The sequence below is a fragment of the Pleurodeles waltl genome, chromosome 5, assembly GCF_031143425.1.
Source record: "Pleurodeles waltl isolate 20211129_DDA chromosome 5, aPleWal1.hap1.20221129, whole genome shotgun sequence".
NCBI classification, from domain to species: Eukaryota; Metazoa; Chordata; class Amphibia; order Caudata; family Salamandridae; genus Pleurodeles; species Pleurodeles waltl.
In genome coordinates, this window is record NC_090444.1 from 1,623,639,551 (window position 1) to 1,623,661,963 (window position 22,413).

Consider the following 22,413-nt stretch of genomic DNA (forward strand, 5'->3'; position numbering starts at 1 on the left):
GTCCCACTGGTGCCTCCAGGGCCATGTGGGATGCAGCTCCCTCCTGCTCCGGTGCCACTGCTCCTCTGCCTGATGATGCTATTGCACACAAGAACAGGGAGACCACAAAAAGGGGGGGGGGAGACAGAAGAAAGACATATTCAGTGCATGCAATACCGCTACCGTTGGCGGACACTACAGACACAGCAGCCCTCTGCACTACACCATGCACTTAGAGTTCCCTCATTAATAACAGGGCCATGGGGTATAAGGCCTATGTCCGATTGTTGCACACATGGAAGTCACAGGAGCCTGACTTGGTGTAGTTGGCTCTTAACACTAGTGGGGAGGGGGGAGACATGGCCTGTCTTACGAAGGGACCTTGCCTACAAAACTCGCCCTGGCCTGGGGGTGCCCACAGCCCACCTACCCCACCCTGACACCTCCAATTCACGCAGATTCAGCTGAATGAGAGTGTACTCACCCCCTTGTGGCAGCTGTGATGCCCTCAAGCGCCCATCCAACTCCGGGTACGCCACCGCCAGGATCCGGAACATGAGGGGGGTCATGGTGCGACGGGCACCCCTCCCACGCTGGGAGGCCATCCCCAGCTGGGCCTCCGCCGTCTCCTTGCTCCAGCGGCGAATGTCCTCCCATCTTTTCCGGCAGTGGGTGCTCTGTCTGTGGTGGACCCCCAGGGTCCAGACTTCCTTGGCAATGGCACGCCACATATCCTTCTTCTGGTGGCCGCTGACCTAGAGGAATAGTACAGAGGAAAAGGAGAAGATATAACCGTCCGGACCGTCACAGTCATTGGCTCGCGTTCCTACCCTTGCCATGACGCACATACACTCACCGTTGTTTCATGCACGCCTCATTCTCCCCCCCATATCTTCCATCCATACCACTTCACACAGGCATTGTCCACGCATCATGCTCACAGTGTACTCACCTGTTTGTCTGGAGGACCGTAGAGTAGAGTGTACTGGGGGAGGACCCCATCCACAAGTTTCTCCAACTCCTCCGTGGTGAAGGCAGGGGCCCTTTCCCCAGACACATGAGCCATTGTCGCTTCCAGACTGAGGTCCCAGCAGCACTTGCAGTGTAGGTCCTCTCCTGTCGAAGATCAGGTATCAAGTGAGTGAACATATAGAAAATGGTGGTCACGTCCGCAGTGGTGTGTACCGTCACCGCCGGCGTACATCGTCATTGGCTCCTGGGACCCATAGAGCCCAATGTTAACCAATGCAGTATTGTGCCACAGTCGCAACGGTGTATAACGCCAGCGTAGTTACCTCATATCCCCTTGTCCCACCTTACAGGTCAGGCAGCCGCCATTTCAGGGGGCCACATGGCATTATTTTTAAATGCGTCACACATATCTAGGCCTTGCATACACACTAAGACAGGCACATAGCGGATTGAAAAATATGTGCAATAAAGTTGTGTTTTCGTACCTCAGTGTTGGCTGACCCTCTGCTCGCTATTCTCCTCCATAGAGTACGTCCGCTGGGGCAGGTGAGGAGATGGCGGCATCCTCTGGTGTATAGACCGCTGGTGGACCTGTTGACAATGGAAGAGCGACATGTAATTGTGACCTACAGACTGGACCATGCCACAATCCATGAGCTGTGTGCCCAGTTGGAGCCGGACCTGATATCAGCTATCCGCCATCCCACAGGTATTCCCCCCTCTAGTGCAGGTGCTGTCAGTACTCCATTTCCTGGCAAGTGGGTCTTTTCAGACGACAGTGGCCATTGCATCAGGGATGTCCCAGCCTATGTTCTCCAACGTGTTCTCCAGAGTGTTGTCTACCCTGCTGAAACACATGCGCAGCTACATCGTGTTCCCTCAGGTGGAGGATTTGCCTACAGTGAACGGCGACTTCTATGCTTTGGGACATTTCCCCAACATCATAGGTGCCATTGATGGGACACATGTGGCCGTGGTCCCCCCGCAGGAGAGAACAGGTGTACAGAAACCGGAAGAGTTACCATTCAATGAATGTGGAGATGGTGTGTTTGACCGACCAGTACATCCCCCATGTGAATGCCAAGTTTCCTGGCTCAGTGCATGATGCTTACATTCTGAGGAATAGGAGCATCCCTTATGTGATGGGCAACTCCAGAGGCACCGAGTGTGGCTATTAGGTGAGGGCATGGACCCTATACAATGTGAATAGTTGTCTGGGGTTGTCCCTAAGGGTTAGTGTGTGTCTAACAGTTGTCCCACGACATTTTCAGGTGACTCTGGTTACCCCAACCTGTCATGGCTACTGACACCAGTGAGAAATCCCAGGACAAGGGCAGAGGAACGCTACAATGAGGCATATGGGCGAACTAGGAGGGTTATAGAGAGGACCTTCGGACTCCTGAAGGCCAGGTTCAGGTGCCTAATAATATCATATGATACACTGTTCCAAGAAAACAGAGAGGGGGAATAAAGGAGTCCTAATCATCAGGAGCAAGAGTCCTCACACACCATACTAGGTGTCATGCTTCATCATCGGACAGCTCCTCGTCAGACCGGCGCTGCAATGTCTGACGGGCACCCCCCGAAGGGGGGCTCTTTGCCGGAGATCAGTGTATCATATGATATTATTAGGTTCTCTGGAGGGTATACACTGGACCATTAATCCTCCCAACCCTGTGTTTCAGGTTCAGGTGCCTACATATGACGAGTGGTTCCCTATTCTACTCACCAAAGAAGGTGTGCCAGATCATCGTGGCCTGCTGTATGCTGCACAACTTGGCTTTGTGACGACAGGTGCCTTTTCTGCATGAGGATGGTCCTGAAGGAGGTCTTGTGGCAGCTGTGGAGCCTGTGGACAGTGAAGAAGAGGAAACAGAAGAAGAGGACATTGACAACAGAAACACCGTTATCCAGCAATACTTCCAGTGAGACACAGGTAAGAAGACATCACTGCCTGCTACATCTGATACACTTGTTCTACCTCTCATCTGTCTGTCACTTTTACCCAGTGTATGGACCCTGATTTGTCACTTTCCCTTTCGATTTCACAGATGTGGGTCCCACTGTGTGACCTCTGCTATGTTTCCTCATGGACTAGAGCTGTGTAACATAGGTATGTTGACAATACAATGGATATTGCATTTTTCATCAGTTATTGCAATTACAGTTTTGTGAAAACACAGACTGACTCCACATAGTTTTGTGATTTAAGGGTGTTTATTTAAGTGCTAAATATCGGAGGGGGTTGTAAAATGGTCAGGGGTGATGGTGGAGGAATTTCCATGGCAGAGTCCAGTCTATTTGTTTCACAGGTGCTGTGTTCAAAGGGGCATAGGAAGTGGAGCAATGGCAGTTTAAGGATGGACAGGGTAACAAAATGGGACAGAAGGATGACAATCAGGGTGGTCTCATTTCTCAGCGGGGGTCTTGGCATTGTTCTCTGTCTTTGTCCTGGATCTCAGGGACCGCTTGCGGGGTGGTTCTCCATCTGCAGGGGGTGGGGTGCTTGTGTCGAGGTCCTGTGGCGGTGCCTCCTGTCCACTATCGCAGGCGGAGGTGGTGGGGAGTTCATCGTCCAGGCTAGTGTCAGGGGCCCCTTGTTGTGCCACAGTGTCCCTCATGGTGTTCACAAGTTCCTTCAGCACCCCTACAATGTTGTCCAGGGTGGTATTGATGGATTTGAGTTCCTCCCTGAACCCCAAATACTGTTCCTCCTGCAGCCGCTGGGTCTCCTGAAACTTGGCCAGTAGCGTTGCCATCGTCTCCTGGGAATGGTGTTTGGCTCTCATGATGTTGGAGAGGGCCTCGTGGAGAGTGGGTTCCCTAGGCCTGTCCTCCCCCTGTCGCACAGCAGCCCTCCCAGTTCCCCTGTGTTCCTGGGCCTCTGTCCCCTGAACGGTGTGCCCACTGCCACAGCCCCCAGGTCTCTGCTGTTCTTGGGGTCGTGGGTTAGCCTGGGTTCCCTGTAGTGGTGGACACACTGCTGCTTGACGTGTCCTGGGGACAGAGGTAATGGCCCGCTGGGTTGGTGCTTTGTGTTTCCAGAGGGGGGAGGCTCTGTTGTGGCTTGTGCCAGTGTGAGGGGAACCAACTGTCCTGAGGTCCGAGATAGGCCGAGCTGGTCATCTAGATCCAGTTGGACAGAGCTGCTGTCATCACTGTGGGCCTCTTCTGTGGGTGGAGTGGACATATCTGGAACCTCCTGTCCGGTGACTCTGGGTAGGGGTCCTGCAGGGGTGTAAAGGCATAGTTTTAGTATCTGTGTGTGCCATGGTGTGCAATGGGTGGGTGACCCTATACCCCAGTGTTTGCATTCCTGTGTAGGAACTTGTGTGCTAATTGTTTAGGGGTCTGTGTGGGTATGTGCAGTAGACATGCATTGGTGATGGGTGTCCATGCTTTGTTGTTGCATGCAGGGCCTGGTGTTGGGATGTGTGGTTTCTGATAGTGGGACATGTGTGAGGAGTTGGAGTGATGGGGGTGAGGGCGAGGGTGGGAGTATGTGTTAGCATGCAGGTAGGGTGGGGGATGTAATAGTTAAGATTTGACTTACCAGAGTCCATTCCTCCAGCTACTCCTGCCAGGCCCTCAGGATGCAGTATAGCCAAGACATGATCCTCCCATGTTGTTAGTTGTGGGGGCGGAGGTGGAGTTCCACCGCCAGTCCTCTGTACTGTTGGTGTCTTGCTACCACGGAACGCACCTTCCTTCGTAGGTCATTCCACCACTTCCTGATGTCATCCCTTGTTCTTGGGTGCTGTCCCACAGCGTTGACCCTGTCCACGATTCTGAGCCATAGCTCCATCTTCATAGCTATGGTGGTGTGCTGCACCTGTGATCCGAATAGCTGTGGCTCTACCCGGATGATTTCCTCCACCATGACCCTGAGCTCCTCCTCAGAAAATCTGGGGTGTCTTTGCAGTGCCATGGGGTGGTGTGGGTGATGTGTGAGGTGGTGTGTGTTGTGATGTGTGGGGTGATGTTTAGGGGTGTGTGGTATTTTGTGCATGGATGTGTATGTGTGATGGTGTTGTGTGCCTCTGTATGGTGGAGTTGTCTTTGCGGTGCTGTCTCTCTGGCCTTCGTCAATATTTTATGTCGTAAGGGTTTGTGGGTGATGTGGGCGGGTGTTTTATATTGTATTGGGTGTGTAGGAGTGGTGTGTGTATGTGTATCAGGTGTGTGTATTTGGAATTGTCCAATGTTGTTGTGTTTTGTAAGAGTGTGTTTATTTTGAGCGCGGCGGTGTGTACCGCCAATGGAATACCGCGGTTGAAAGACCGTGGCGTGGATTCGTGGGTCGTGATAGTGTGGGCGTATTCCTGTTGGCGTGACGGTGGAGGTTTTGTTATCGCCAGTTTATCACTGACCTTTGGTGTGGCAGACTTGTGTGGGTGTCTGGATTTTGGAGGATTTCGAGCTGTGGGTCGTAATAGCTGTGGCGGAATTCCGCGGCCGCGGCGGTGTGTTGGCAGTCTTCTGCATGGCGGTAAGCGGCATTTAATGCCAATGTTGTAATGAGGGCCAAAGTGTTTTAAAATTCTAACTGAAAGTTGCCAACTTTAGTTCCGTAGTGCCGTTCTCTGTTTGGCCAGCCTCTGGCAGACTGGCCAGGCTAAACTGATGAGGTGTGAAGTGGCCAGGCTGAACAAAAAGGATGCGCCTGGGGGAGGAGATCTGCCTCAGCAGATGGTGAAACAGGATGGGGTGAGAGCAGCCAAACTGGTCTTCAATGAAGGGAAAGACATTTGGAGCAGCTCAGGACCTCCTCCATTTCCTGCTACCCCAGACAATTAGGTGCCCTCTTGATTAGAATAGGAGATGGCAGGAGAGAGTTGTGTTTAGGATTTTTAGCCACAACGGTGGGTGGGCTCAGCCAGACCTAACCTCCAAAATTCAGTTTCTGCCATTTTGGATTTGTAAGGAATGTTGCTTCCTGGGATTGATTTTTGCCACACTTCCCAGGAAGTGGTCATCCAAGGGGGAAGTGGCCTGTTGACAGTCACCCCCTTGCTTTTCACTCCAGGAGCTAGGATAAATATGGCAGAGCTGCACCCACACCTGAGATCCCTACAAGGAAGAAGATCAGAAGAACGACTGCCCTGCTGGACCCATGACCTGCACCTGGACACTGCACCCTGAAGGACTGCAAAAGCTCCACACTTGGGCTTCACCACAAGAATGTCTTTGCCTGGCTTCAACTGGTTCAAGAAGGGACTCCCTGCTTGCTACAGGTGAAAAATAGCTAACCAGAGTTCCCTGTATCAAATCCTGAAGAAACTGACCAGCTGACCACTGCCCAGTGGTCATTTTGTAGTTTGAGCCAGGTGCATTCTTGGAGTTGGAGTCCTAGCCTTCAAGGAGCAACTCAGAACTTCTGGAACCTTGGGGTGATTTATGGACTCCTAAAGGACATTCAAAGACCTTCTTGAAAAAGATCCAGAGTTTGGAGAAGTTTGGATAAATTTGGAAAAAAGGGACCAATCTTCCATTGAGAGTCAAGCCGACTTACGTCGACCGCTGAAAAGCTCCGGAGACGCAGACTTCCAGGATTTCACTGGGGGCTACTGGAAAGGCAATCCGATGATGTTGACTCAAAAGCAGCTTGCTGTGGAGGGTTGTCCGATGTCAGAGAGAAAAAGCTCAGAAAAAGTGACTAAGTCCAAAGGTAAAAAGTTGACCAGGACTTCCCGCGCTGCAAATCCGAGGATGGCTCCAGGGACGTCGGATCAAGATTCAGATTTGGCCTGGACGAAGATTTTCATCCCAAAAAATCATCTAAGTCTGAACTTTGAAAACTTCACCGAGGTCTCCTGTGACGCGTATCTGAAAAGGGCTCCATGTAGGTCGGATCGAATTGGTGACTTTGTTCTGCTGAAGGAAATCCTCAAGAAAAAGACTAACTCCAAAGGTAAATTTTTCACGAGGTCTCCCGCTTGCTGTAGCCGAGCAGCGCTCTATTACATTTTTCCTTAAACTTTGACTTTGCCCCAATCGAGGTGTGACCAATATCTAGAGTGGCTCTTTTAGCTTCAAGGCGCTAAATAACAATAATTCTTTAAAAATTCATATCTCTGGTTCCCCTTATCTGATTTTATTTGTTTTGGTGTCAAATTAAAGATAAAAACATTACCTATTCTAATGGGTTGGTGTTGTATTTTTAAACAGTTTCCTGTGTTTTATTTTATTACTGTTTTGTGATACTTGAATGCTTTACACACTTTGGCCCTCATTACGAGTTTGACGGTCACCGGATCGCCAGGTCGGCGATGCAGACTGCCACAGCAGTGATCCAACTGTAACACAGCCAAGTCACTGCCAGTGCAATTGGACCACTGCTGACAGTGGTAGCTATCTCCAGGCTGGGTGGGACTAATACACTGCCCACCATATTATAAGTCAGCAGACTGCCAGGATTTCCGGGGCGGTGCGACCGTCTCGAAAAGCCTGGCGGAAACTGGTAGCATGAAAGGAGACACTCACCTCCAGGTACACAGACGCATCCACGGCCGCTATGGAACTTGAACTGGAAGTCTTCCCACTGCTGTATCTTGCCATACACCACCAGGACCAGCGATGACGACAAACTCGACAACCGTAAGTACCCCAACCTAGCACACACTGGAGGGAAGGGCTGTATTACACACCCACACACAAGACTCAGACCAGGCATGGACAGCGACAGCCACACATACACATGCAAACAAACACCCTTATCAACACACACATCTACAGACATACATGCACACACATACTGCACAAAAGCAAACGCTAAATACACACACAACGGCCAAGAAACACGTGCCATTCACACAGCACACTGCACACGCACACCACTGTCAAACACAGTAATACACAACACCCCACAATCACACAACAAAATCACATACACACAAACGCATGGTCAGAAAGGCACATCAAACACCTACACCCAACAACACATACTGGCAGCGATACATAGCAACAACACACAATCATATAAATAGTACAGACATCCAAACAAGGCCTCAGGTGACACACCACATCTAACCAACATACAAAGGACATCAAAGATGCATCACTGTCAACACCAGGGCAGTGGGCGCTCTATTGGCGACTAGAATGCAAAAACCCAGCACTCTCAAAACAACGTAATTTATGCATTGTGCTGATATGTTGTTGTTTAACCTTTTGCATTGCAGAGTTCAATCCTAAAGACTTATTTTTAATGTGCTTACAAATGCTGTTCATTTGCAATGTATTGCTGCAGGCTTTCAGAGTGTGTTAGGGTGTGATCCCTTTCCAGGGCCTTCTAGAGACTTTCCCTGCAACATGCCTGGGTGTGGTTGTGGGCTGGGCCAAGAATCTATAAAAAGGAGCCAGCCCAGCTCCAGGTGCTCACTATTCAGAGGTCCCGGTGCAGAGCAGCAGCTACTTCCTGAGCTCCTGTCCCGGTGGCCTATTTGATCTTCCAGACATCTGACTTTCATTCTTCATTTGGAGATCCTTGTTCTGGGAGGTAAGACGGTGATTGGGTTGGCCTCCTGATGCCGTTATCGAGAACTCTCATGTTCTTGGGCCTAATTCTTTTATGATTTGACAGAGTACTTTGCATGTGTGAAATATGCGCGTGAGTGTTTGTGACATTTGCAGGGTGACTTGCAAATCGGCAAGACGCGCGATTCGTTTCATGATAATTTAATCTTGTTAATTATTGCGCGCTACCATTTCTTGACATTTACATGGTGGCTTAAGAATCGGCAAGACGCACGATTCTCTCCTCGAGTTTAATTCATGTTGTTTATTGTATGCCACTATTCTAAGATATTTATCATGTAATATTCGAGTTGACAAGTTATGTGATTTGTTTTTCCTGAATCCATATTGTGTTATTCATGGTGCACAATCCTTTTATGGTGTTTACTGCATATATATATATATATATATATATATATATATATATATATATATATATATATATAAATCTACAATATGTGCAATTTGTGTTGAAACATTTTAAGAGTACACAGAAGATCATAGTGTCTAGATGCAATATTGTATGGTCCTAGTATGCATTCTCAAAAAAGGATTTATATGACTGGTTTAAAATTTAGTCAGAAGGTTTTTCTGATTCTCATGTAAAGGAAAGTACTTGAATAAGAAAGTTTTCATTTAATCCATCTTGATTCCCTTACAGGTATCCGGCCATCTTGAAACTTAGTCATTTTAAACGTAATTCTTAGATTGTTCATGTTATCAGAATGACTATGCTTAGAATCATAGTCTAGTATTGATTTCAGGAGATATCATTTTCATATTGTGTGTTCTAACCTTTTTCTTACTACAGGTCTCCTTCCCAGCTGTTTCCCTTCCTAATCCCCTCTTCCCCTCTTGAACTCTCTTAGCCTCTGTGATTTATCTATTAGAGTCTTGGAGCTGTTCAGTGGTGGATGTATTGGGAACGTGCGCAGACCCCGAGGATCTGGTGACTCCGACAGAACAGTGAGCCCACAAATTATTATCCTCCTGGTTTGTGTATGTTCTCAGCATGGCCACGCTGGGCGAGTTAGTCAAGGCTATCACCCAGCTCCAGGCAGAGGTGGTATCATCCAAAGAATTGACAACTAGCTTAGCTGAGAGAGTGAGTCAGTTGCAAGATAAGGTAGAGAAGAAGGAACAAAGTCCCACAGGTGTGTCCTGGCCAGGTACTTCTTCTCAGGCTTCTGGAAGTAATCCGACAAACATTTCCCTAAATGTTCCTTCTGCAATTCCTTTAGCTCCCCCAGAACGTTTCTCAGGTGACCCTTTGAAAGCGCAATCTTTCCTGGTTCAAGTGGGACTACACTTCACCTGCAGACCACGTACTTTCCCTGATGCCCAGTCCAAAGTAGCTTTCTTGTTATCATATTTGGCTGGGGATGTAGCTACTTGGGCAATTCCTCTTGTGCGTAAAAATAGTCCCTTGTTGTACAACTGGAGAAAATTTGTTTGTGAGTTTGAGATTTTTTGATCGTAGAACTGTAACACAGTCAGCAGATCGTGAATTATTAGATTTACGCCAAGGGAATCAAGACCTAGTGTCGTATTTAGCCAACTTTAACCGGCTGGTTGCCGAGACATCCTGGCCTGAAGAAAAACAAGCGGTCTTGTTTTACAAAGGACTCAAAGAGGAACTAAAAGATATCTTAGCGCAAATCGACCCACAACCTACAGACTGTCAGGAATTAACAAACCTTGTCTTGAGGCTTGATCATAGTTTAGCAGAACGTAAAGGAACGCGCAATAAGATTGAAAAATATTCATGGCGTGTTCATGATAACAGAGACTCAAGAACTCCGAAAGAGAGAATGCCAGAACCAATGGAAATTGGAACATCAGAAGACCTTTGACCAAAGATGAAAAGGACCTACGCAGAAAAAATGGACAATGTCTTAATTGTGGGCATTTTGCCAAAGATTGTCCAATCAAACCAAAGAACAAGCAAGGTCCAGTTCAGAAGGTAGCAGCCAATGCACCAGTCGAGTTGGAAAACTAAAACACCCAAGATGCAGAGAAGGGTTAATCTTGGGTGTCACGTGGACCCTTCACAATCTAGACATCTTAAACTGGAAATAAGAGTTCAGGTCAAGAAAAAGATCTATTTCAAAAAGGCTCTAGTCGATTCTGGGGCTACTGGGAACTTTGTTGATGTCCAATTGGTTCGTGCATGCGGGATCCCATGTATTGAAAAGAAGACCCCAGAAATCATCCAGGCAGTCGATGGAAAACTCTGGATTGGAGGTTCAGTAACTCTTCAGACTCTCCCCTTGTCAATGATTTGTGAAGATAAGAATCAAAGAAAGAAACATAAAGAGAAAATCATTCTTGACGTGATCCATGCTCCCCAATATGGGATTATCCTCGGCTTGCCATGGTTAACTCATCACAATCCAGAGATCAATTGGGCAGAACGAAAAATTGTGTTCTCATCTGCGCTATGTAGCGAACAATGTCTCCAAAAGATTCAAGTACCAAAAGTTTGTAACTCTTGCATAGCTACTGCCGCGGAGAAAGAAATTCAGCTGCCCAAACAATATTCATCTTACAAAGATGTATTTGATGAGAAAGGAGCAGAGACTCTGCCTCCTCATAGATCTTATGACTGTCAAATTGATCTAGCCCCAGGTGCGATACTTCCCAACTGTGGTGTATATGCCCTGTCAGAACATGAAAATCAACATTTACGAAAATACCTAGATCAATTTTTGGAGAATGGTTTCATTTGCCCCTCTAAGTCTCCTGCAGCTTCGCCTTTGTTTTTTGTTTCAAAAGCTAATGGAGAACTTCGAACTTGCATCAACTATAAGGGTTTGAACAAAGTCACCATCAAGAATAAATATCCTTTACCCCTAATTCCGGTATTATTGGAACAAGTAAAGAGAGCAAAAATCTACATGAAGCTTGACCTTCTAGGTGCTTATCATTTGGTCAGAATGAGAGAGGGCGACGAATGGAAAACAGCGTTCAAGACAAGATATGGCCTTTTTTAATACACCGTCATGCCTTTTGGTCTGTGTAATGCTCCAGCAGCATTTCAATTTTTCTTGAATGATGTTCTTAGAGAGTACCTCGACATATTTGCCATAGTCTACATCGATGACATTTTGATCTAATCTGACAATGAAAACGAACATGTCCAACATGTCAAGAAAATTCTTGCAGCCCTTCGAAAGCACCATTTATATTGCAAACTAACCAAGTGTGAGTTTCATGTTACCACAGTTGAGTTTTTAGGGGTTATTCTTACCCCACAAGGTATGGTGATGGCAGAAAAGAAAGTAAAAGCCGTATCTGATTGGCCCATCCCAAAGACTGTTCGTGATGTACAATGTTTCCTGGGGTTTGCACATTTTTACCGGAGATTCATAAATCATTTCTCCCAGACAGTGGCTCCAATCACTAAACTACTAAGAAAGAAAGAAAAGTTTGTATGGTCCCCAGAAGTTAATCAAGAATTCTCGACTTTGAAGAAAGCTTTCTACACTGCCCCAGTCTTGACTCATCCTGATGCGAATCAACCTTTCATAGTGGAAGCTGATGCTTCAGATGTAGCAATAGGAGCCGTCTTATCACAACAATTAAAGACAATGGTCAACTTCATCCTGTAGCTTATATGTCTCGGAAGTTGAACAAAGCCGAACAGAACTATGTAATTGCTCAAAAAGAGCTTCTGGCGATTTGTGACGCCTTTAAAGAATGGAGACATCATTTGTTGGGTGCCAAATACACTGTCACAGTATATACTGATCATTGTAATCTTCAATTCATGAGTTCCGCCAGACTTTTGACCCCTCGGCAATTACGCTGGATGCTGTTTTTTGCCGAATTTGATTTTGTAGTAACCTTTTGGCCTGGTAAAGATAATCGCAAAGCTGATGCCTTGTCCCGTCAAGAGTCTACCACGTTGCCTGCATTTCAAGCCACCAGAGCTATCATTGCTCCTGACAAGGTTCTATGTATCAAAAAAACTGAAGATTTCTTTGAAGAAATTTGCAACTCTTTCACTGTTGAAAAATGGCAAAAATGGGCCCAAGCAGATACCAAAAGGTCAATCAAGCAAGGACTACCCTTTCATGACGCTCGTTTGTTCGTACCCACTACCAAACTTTGCAAGACACTGTTTCATTGGTTGGATGTTATACCGACGGCAGGTCACCCAGGTACTCCTAAAACTCTTGAACTGATCCAATGCTATTTTTGGTGGCCTACCCTAACAAAAGATATAAAAGCAATGGTAAACAACTGCGAAGTTTGTGCTTGCATTAAAACAAGTCATTCAAAACCAAAAGGGTTGTTACATCCACTTCCAACCCCAAGTCGTCCATTGGAGCACATTTCTTTAGACTTTATTACCGGTCTGCCAGTGGTTTAACAGCATTCAGTAATTCTGGTGGTAGTAGATAGTCTCACGAAATATGGACATTTAATTGCCTGTAAAAAATTGCCCACTTCTAGTGAACTGGCAACTATTTTACTGAACAGAGTGGTTCGTTATCATGGACTGCCAAAAGTTATCCTCTCCAATCGGGGGTCGCAATTTGCCTCCAATTTCTGGAAGTCATGGTGTAAAACACTCCAAGTGACATCTACGCTATCTACTAGTCACCATCCTCAAACGGATGGTCAAACGGAGAGACTAAATCAAACTTTGAAACAATACCTACGTGCCTACGCTGAAAAGGCACTTCATTCTTGGACATCTATGCTCTGGTTAGCTGAGTTAGCTTACAATAACTCATTCCACACTTCTATTGGCGTTACACCCTTTTTTGGTTTATTTGGCTATCATCCTGACTCCCTGCCCATCACAATTCCTCAAGAAAGTTCTCGTACTCCAGCTGTGTCAGAAACCATTCAGCATTTGCATCAAACACAGAAAATTATTCAACAGCATTTAGAAAAAGCCACACAAAAATACAAAAGGCATTATGACAAGAAACATTGTGAGGGACCGCAATATCAACCGGGTGACAAAGTGTGGCTTTCCACAAAACATATAGACTTCAAGAAGAAGCACATGTTTAATCTCCAATTTATAGGTCCTTACACAATCCTTCAGCAAATCAATCCAGTAACCTATAAACTACAATTGCCCAGATCCTTACGGATTCATCTAGTGTTCCACAATTCCCTATTGAAAAGGGCAGTCCAAAAGGTCCACTCTCATCCAGCTCCTGTTCTAGTACAGGGAGAAGAAGAATATGAAGTTAACAAAGTGTTGGATTCTAAACTACGAGGGCATAATCTATGGTACTTAGGGCCATATTTATACTTTTTGACGCAAAACTGCGCTAACGCAGTTTTGCGCCAAAAAAATTAGCGCCGGCTAACGCCATTCTGAAGCGCCATGCGGGCGCCGTATTTAAACAATGACGTTAGCCGGCGTTAGCCGCCGGCGGTGTCTGGTGTGCGTTGAAAAAAACGACGTACACCAGGCAGCGCCGGCGTAGGGGGAAAATGGCGTATGGGCGTCCACAAATGGTGCAAGTCAGGCTGAGGCAAAAAAATCGCCACAACCCGATTTGCGCCATTTTTTTACGACGCCCATCCCCCATTGAAATGACTCCTGTCTTAGCAAAGACAGGAGTCATGCCCCCTTGCACAATGGCCATGCCCAGGGGACTTATGTCCCCTGGCCATGGTCATTGGGCATACTGGCATGTAGGGGGGCACAAATCAGGCCCCCCTATGCCACAAAAAAAAAAAAAAAAATACTTACCTGGACTTACCTTAATGTTCCTAGGGTGGGTCCCTCCATCCTTGGGTGTCCTCCTGGGGTGGGCAAGGGTGGCAGGGGGTGTCCCTGGGGGCAGGGGAGAGCACCTCTGGGCTCATTCTGAGCCCACAGGTCCCTTAACGCCTGCCCTGACCCAGGCGCTAAAATCCGGCGCTAATGCGGGTTTTTTAGACCCGCCCACTCCCGGGTGTCATTTTTGCCCGGGAGTATAAATACGATGCATATGCATTGGAGTCATTTTTTAAGACGGGAACGCCTACCTTGCATATCATTAACGCAAGGAAGGTGTTCACGCGAAAAAATGACGCTAACTCCATGAACTTTGGCGCTAGACGCGTCTAACGCCAAAGTATAAATATGGAGTTAGTTTTGCGTCGAATTTGCATCGAAAAAAACGACGCAAATTCGACGCAAACGGAGTATAAATATGCCCCTTAATCTCATGGAAAAGTTATGGTCCTGAAAGTAACTCATAAGTTTCTGCATCTGATGTTCATGCTCCAGTACTTGTGAGACGCTTTCATCGTCTTAATCCAGGCAAACCAGGCCCTAGAGCGCGTCTGGGAGAGGGGAGTACTGTCAACACCAGGGCAGTGCGTGCTCTATTGGCGACTAGAATGCAAAAACCCAGCACTCTCAAAACAACGTAATATATGCATTGTGCTGATATGTTGTTGTTTAACCTTTTGCATTGCAGAGTTCAATCCTGAAGACTTATTTTTAATGTGCTTACAAATGCTGTTCATTTGCAAAGTATTGCTGCAGGCTTTCAGAGTGGGTTAGGGTGTGGTCCCTTTCCAGGGCCTTCTAGAGACTTTCCCTGCAACATGCCTGGGTGTGGTTGTGGGCTGGGCCAAGACTCTATAAAAAGGAGCCAGCCCAGCTCCAGCTCCTCACTATTCAGAGGCCCCGGTGCAGAGCAGCAGCTACTTCCTGAGCTCCTGTCCCGGTGGCCTATTTGATCTTCCAGACATCTGACTTTCATTCTTCATTTTGAGATCCTTGTTCTGGGCGGTAAGTCGGTGGTTGGGCTGGCCTCCAGACGCCGTTATCGAGAACTCTCATGTTCTTGGGCCTAATTGTTTTATGATTTGACAGAGTACTTTGCACGTGTGAAATATGCGCGTGAGTGTTTGTGACATTTGCAGGGTGACTTGCGAATCGGCAAGACGCGCAATTCATTTCATGATAATTTAATCTTGTTAATTATTGCGCGCTACTATTTCTTGACATTTACATGGTGGCTTAAGAATCGGCAAGACGCACAATTCTCTCCTCGAGTTTAATTCATGTTGTTTATTGTATGCCACTATTCTAAGATATTTATCATGTAATATTCGAGTTGATCCATATTGTGTTATTCATGGTGCACAATCCTTTTATGGTGTTTACTATATATATATATATATATATATAGATATATATATATATATATATAAATATAAGTCTACAATATGCGCAATTTGCGTTGAAACATTTTAAGAGTACACAGAAGATCAGAGTGTCTAGATGCAATATTGTATGGTCCTAGTATGCATTCTCAAAAAAGGATTTATATGACTGGTTTAAAATTTAGTCAGAAGGTTTTTCTGATTCTCATGTAAAGGAAAGTACTTGTATAATAAAGTTTTCCTTTAATCCATCTTGATTCCCTTACAGGTATCCAGCCATCTTGAAACTTAGTCATTTTAAACTTAATTCTTAGATTATTCATGTTTTCAGAATGACTATGCTTAGAATCATAGTCTAGTATTGATTTCAGGAGATATAATTTTCATATTGTGTGTTCTTACCTTTTTCTTACTACAGGTCTCCTTCCCAGCTGCTTTCCTTCCTAATCCCCTCTTCCCCTCTTGAACTCTCTTAGCCTCTGTGATTTATCTATCAGAGTCTTGGAGCTGTTCAGTGGTGGACGTGTTGGGAACGTGCGCAGACCCCGAGGATCTGGTGACTCTGACAATCACTATACACACAGACGCACAAACCACTACCAAACAGTGCAACACACAACCATAACAACACATCACAACAAGAACATGGTACAAGTCATTAACTTAGTGCATTCAGAAACATAGATACATCCCATACACATACAACACACACATCAAAGTACACAGCTATACCAAAACCATGTTGAATGAAATCCAAGACAGTTTCTCAAACTTGACATCCACAGCTATGTGGGCAGATGTAATAAAATTATTAAAAATATAAAAAACTATATACAGATGAGGCCTGCTGGCCAGTCCAAATGTCTGATGTGCCCCAGGCACATTGGGCCAAGTCACATGCCCCAACTTGACCATCAGTGGGGCAGGCTGGCACCTCATGGGTGAGGAGGGGGAAGGTGGTGGTGGCTTGGAAGGGGGGTCTTTGGGTTTAGATTTGGGAAGAGGGGAGGGTTTAGGCTTCAATTTAGATTGTGGGGGAGGGGGTTTGGATTTTGTTGTAGGAGTAGGGACCTTGGGCATAGGAGGGGTGGTTCCTTTGCAAGGGGAGGGGCATAGGAGGACTGTGAGGTGGAAGGTCTGGTTTGAGGCAGAGGCAGGGAGACATGGTGCTTAAGGGCATCACGGGGTGGGACACGAGCAGGGAACAGGTCAAGACTGGCAAGGAGAACTTTTTTAGGTACACAGGGCGGTCATGGGTAAAAGGTTTAGGAGTGGAGGTAGAGGGAGTGGTTGTAGGAGTAGTCGGTGTGCTGGACGTGGATGCAGGTGTGTGCACTGTGTGCTTGTGTGTGATTGGTGTATGTTGGGTGGGTGAGTGAAGGTGTTTATGTTTTTTGGGAGGGGGGAAGAGATGCAGGGTGATATTATGCAAGATGTGTGAGTGTATGTTGGGGTGGTGGCTGCAAGTAAGGTGGATGTGCTGCATATGGCTGTGATGGTTGTTGTGGTGAGTGCAGCTGTCGTGTGTGGGGTGGATGTCTGTGGGTCTGCTCTTGTGGTGTCTGTGGGTATTGACCGGACTGGTGGCAGGATCAGGGAGGGTTGGTGTAGTGATGGCAGGTGTGAGTGGTGATGTGACTGTGATGAAAGAGGTGGTGGGGAGACAGTGTAGGGAGTGGCTTTTGTCATGTCTGGAGGTGTGTGATGACTGCATACATGCTTCTGGTGTGTCCTGTGGTACCTGTGTTTGTCTTTTCGCAACATGTCTGTTGTAGTGGGTGAATGCTAGTCTGTATGTGTGCTCTGGATGGGTGAGGGGAGATGGGTTGTGGATTGGGCACAGGTAGTTAGAAGGGGCGGACGATGACGGAACACTGGCTGCCATCAAAGAGGAGGCCAAAGCCTGAAAGAATCTCTGCAGGCCAGCCAAGGGACATAAATTCCTTCCAGATAGGCATTACTTTGTTGCAATTGGGATGCCGGTCCCTGGATGGCATTCACGATGGTTGACTGTCCCACAGAGATGGACATCAGGAGGTAAATAGCCTCCTCATTGAGGGCAGCAGGGCTGATAGGGCAGGGGCAGATTTGTCTGTGGCAAAGGAGACGCCCACCCTCCTGGGTGAGCAGGCTCAGGCAACTGGGTGGGGAGATACAGTGAGGGCAGTGCTAGAAAGGGGATGGTGGACAAGGATGGTGCTGGAATGGACCCAGATGGGTCTGCCACCGCCAGGGAGCTTCCATCGAAGTAGGAATCCAAAGATGATGTTGCTGTACTGGTCTCCCCTTTGGTGCTTCCCTCGCCCTCTGCCCCACTGGTCCCTTTGGCATCGGTGGACTCTGCCTCCTGGGTCCTGTGAGCTGCAGCTACCCCACTCACTGGTGCCCCTTCTCTTTTGCCAGATGATGCTGATGCACACAAGGGTAGAAGAGAACAGGGAGAGAGGGTGGGATAGAAAGAAAAGGAGGAAAGGGAGGAATAGGTCAATACCTACCCGTCTAGTACACATACTAACAAGTAATCTACTCCTCCCCTTGCGTGGCAAGGAATAGGTATGAAACATTGTCCCCAAATTATTGGTCATGTAGACATAACCTCCTCATTCCAACAAATGACTAGGTTGGACATGCTGCAGTCTGACATCAGTTGTTCTACAATGGTAAAAAGGTCCAACTACCCACACATACCTATAAACTGACACTTGTGACACATTGCTCATCATATGTCCTGGATAGGTACATTGCACACAAAATATTGGACAGGTTCGTAAAGGACTCATGATGTTCATGAGTCCATTGAGAATGCAATGATGTCACAGTAGAAGTTCCCTACTCACAGGACTTATAACCCAATATCACCCCTAACTAGATTACATTGGCTATCTAGAGCAGACAGGGATAGGGATATGAAGTTTGAAAATCACTCAACATAGGAGTGTGTCTTAACATAACTTGACAAGGAGGTGTAGCACCAACATGTTACTGCTTGCATGGTGTTACAGGATGTACTGGATGCCTTACTCAAGCACTTGAACAGGTACATCAGGTTCCCTCAACGTGCTGATCTGTACACTGTGAAGTCTGCCTTTTATGACATTGCACATGTTCCACAAGTAATAGGGACCATTGATGGCACCAACATCGCTTTAGTTCCTCCCTGGGCCAATGAGCAATTCTACAGGAACGGGAAGAATCACTATTCGATCAATGTGCAGGTGGTGTGTCTTGCCGGCCAATACATATCCCATGTGACAGCCAAGTATCTGGGATCTATACATGATTCTTACATCTTGAGGAACAGCAGTGTCGCACAAATGATGTTGCAATTACAGAGAGAGAGGGCCTGGCTCATTGGTAAGTGTACGACTGTCTATGTCTAACGTCTATGCTACTTCACTTCACAGTCAGCTCTATGCCTCTTATAATTCCCTAATGATTTGTGCCTTTGTGCACACAGGTGAGTCCAGCTACCCCAACCTGCCCTGGCTCCTGACACCAGTATGGTACCCTGCAACAGATGGGGAGGACAGTTACAATGAGGCTCACACCTGAAAGAGGCATGGGATCAAAAGGCCATTTGGGCTACTGAAAGCAAGATTCAGATGCCTATATGTGTCCATTGGTGCCCTACAGTACAGACCACAGAAAGTCTGCCAAATCATTATAGCATGATGCATTCTACACAATCTTGCCCTGAGAAGACACATTCCCTTGTTGGATGAGGAAGAGGTGGCAGCTGAACCAGTGGCTCAGGCTGATGACTCTGAAAGTGATGAGGAGTCAGATGAGGAGGATGCAGATAACTATTGGACTGAGTTGATTCCTCTAACTGTCTGCCTAGTGACATTGTGTCTCCTGTCTAGCATCAGGAGATATGAGTGCACTACATCCATCCGTGTATGTTAAGCATTTTGATCGGATGCTGACTTACCATCAGGGGAGGTTTAACTGCTATACTTTCCAAGCCATGTGGTACTTGCTGTTCGCATGGCATGACTTCAGCATAGAGTTCCCATGTTGCATGGTTTCAAGACTGCAGTTTCGATATGTATGGTCTGGCCCAATGCTATTACATGACAGTCCGGCTACCCATCCACACTGTCCCCAAAGCTGATGTCTGGTTCTTACCTGTTTTATACATTGCAAGATAGGTTTTCTGTTGATGATGTTAGTCATGGGGAATGGCACTAATACTCTGCTTGTGTGTGACCTTCACACCTACCATGTAGCTATGTGGTGACCTCCCCACTCCAACATGTTTCCTGTGGATTGCATAATGTCCTCTATGTGTGTTGGATGGGCAACATGGAAGACATCATTGAAGTTTTACCCTATGTTGTTCCATTTTCAGGTCACATGTGTGGCTAAACTCTGCTTTCTGACACGACTGTAGGCACCCTTGGCATGGGATTACAGGACAGGAAGGATATAATGATAAACCTCCTGGACATTCCTGCCACAACTGTCCATCGGTAAGACTTACTGACACCTATATGTGCATTTATATTTACAATTTCCACATTACTGTGGACAGTACTGGTGACAATGATGACACGTACACCATGACTGTACTGAAATGTGTTTATTGTGATTCAATGTGCATTTGCTGGGGAGTGGGGTCATGGGGTTTGAAAGCATCAGAGTAGGTGGCCAGGCTGTTGGTTTCACAGGTCCAGTCTCCAAGGGCCAAAGGGAAATGGAGTTTTAGCAGTGGACAATCAACTGGGTGTCTCAGTGGCACACAAGGGAGAATGTTCAGGATAGAGTTCACTTCCTGGTGGTGTTTTTGGTCCTGGGCTCAGGTCCTGCAGGATGCCTTGATGGACGACCTCATTTGCATTGGCAATCCTCAGCAGCAGGGGCAGGGATGCTCATAGTCTGTGGGTCCTCTGGCTGGGCCTCCAATGAAGTAGCTGTGGCAGATATAGATGCAGAGGTGTTGCCTGGCCACTGGTGGGGGATGCACGTAGGATGCTGGTGAGTTCTGTGAGCACCCCACAAATGGAGGCCTTGTGACAGTGTGTGCCTGCTACTGCTGCATAGCATTCTATTGGTATTCCCTCTGCAGCCTATTGTTCTTCTGCAAGGTTGTCAGTATTTGACCCATTCTGTCCTGGGATTGCTGGTATGCTCTCAGGACTCTGGAGATGACCTCCTGGCCAGTCATGTCCCATTGGTGCCTCATCCCTTGACCCACAGTTGCCCTCCCACTGCCCTTTGCCCCCTATGCCTGTGACCCTGACGAGGTGTGCTCACTCCCACTGACACCAGGACCTTCATCGCCTTGGATGTGGGGGCTCGACTCAGGTCCCTGCACTGTAGACACACTATAGATTGATCTGTCCTTGAGACACATGTTTGGGGAGGAAGAGTTTTCTGTCCTGTAGTAGCCACAGAGGAGGAGACTCAGATGTGGGCAGGGTGAGGCTGGTGGTGGTGGAGGCTTCCCCTTCCATGCATCCAGAGTTGTAGTCCTCAATTGGGCCTACTTCCAGTTGCTGACTATCTTTCTCTGGCATCCTCTGGCATCCTCTGCTGGGTGGCAGTGGTAGTGATACCTGTGGATGGAGAGGAAGTGTGTTACATTGTTGAAATGTACTTGTTGTTCATATGGTTGTTTGCAATTATAGCCTTGACATGCTTTCAAATGATGGCAATGACAGCTGATTGCCCACTGGCAATGTTTTGGGGCTGATGGATAGTGCTGTTGTGTGCTTGTAGTATAGTAGATTGTGGTCATCGATGCTGTCATTGCCCTGTACTAGTGAGCAGTCCAAGTATCCTTAAGGTGAAGGGGGTAACATGGTTATACATGCAGGTGTCCTAATGTGGAGTGGAATTAGCAGTTATAGGTTGGGGAGTGTTGCCTTGTGGTAGTTGTAGTACTTGCTACAGTGGTATATATATACAGGCACTTGGTGGGCTTGTGTGGAATTAGTGGTTGTGGGGAGGTGTGGCATGCAAGGAAGGGTATTGGATTCAGGGTGGATTGGTGCACGTAAGGGTGCTGTGAGGGGGTGTAAGGGTGGTGGAAGTACATGCTGTGCAGGAGTACATGGTGCCTCGGAGTGTTGTTGACTTACCAGAGTCCAGTCTTCCTGGTATTCAAGTCGACCCTCTGGGTGCAGGATGACCAAGACCTTCTCCTCCCACAATGTTAACTCTAGGGGGAGGAGGTGGGGGTCCACCACCAGTCCCGTTGATGCCTATCTGGTGTCTTGCTGCCATGGACCAGACCTTCCCCCATAGGTTGTTCCACCTCTTCCTGAGGTCTTCCCTTGTGCGTCAATGGTTTCCCACTGAGTTCACCCTGTTGATGATCCTCTGCCATAACTCTGTTTTCCTGGCTATGGATGTATGCGGGACTTGTACTCCAAACAGTTGTGGCTCCACTCTGATAATTTCATCTACCATGACCCTCAACTCCTTGACTGTGAATCGTCAGTGTATCTGTTGTAACATGGTGGATGTGTTGTGGGGTGTATAATGTGCAGGGGTGTGGGTGTGATGTTTGGTGAGGTGGGGTTGTGTGGTTTGGTGTGCTTGTGGCAATCAGTGGTTGTGTGCAGTGGCGACATGTTTGTTGTGTGCAGGGTAGAGTTGTGTTATGTGTTCTGCATGTTGGATGTGGTGGTGCCTATGGTATCCAGGTGCAGTGTCTTCTATTTGTGCGTTCTTCCATTTCTCTGTGTTAATTCAGGTTGCAAGGGGTTGTGGTTATGTATGGGGGTGTGTTTTATAGTGCAGTGATCAGGTGTGTCTGTGTGTCAGTTGTGGGGTATTTGTACTGTCAAATGTGGTGTTGTGTTCTGGTGG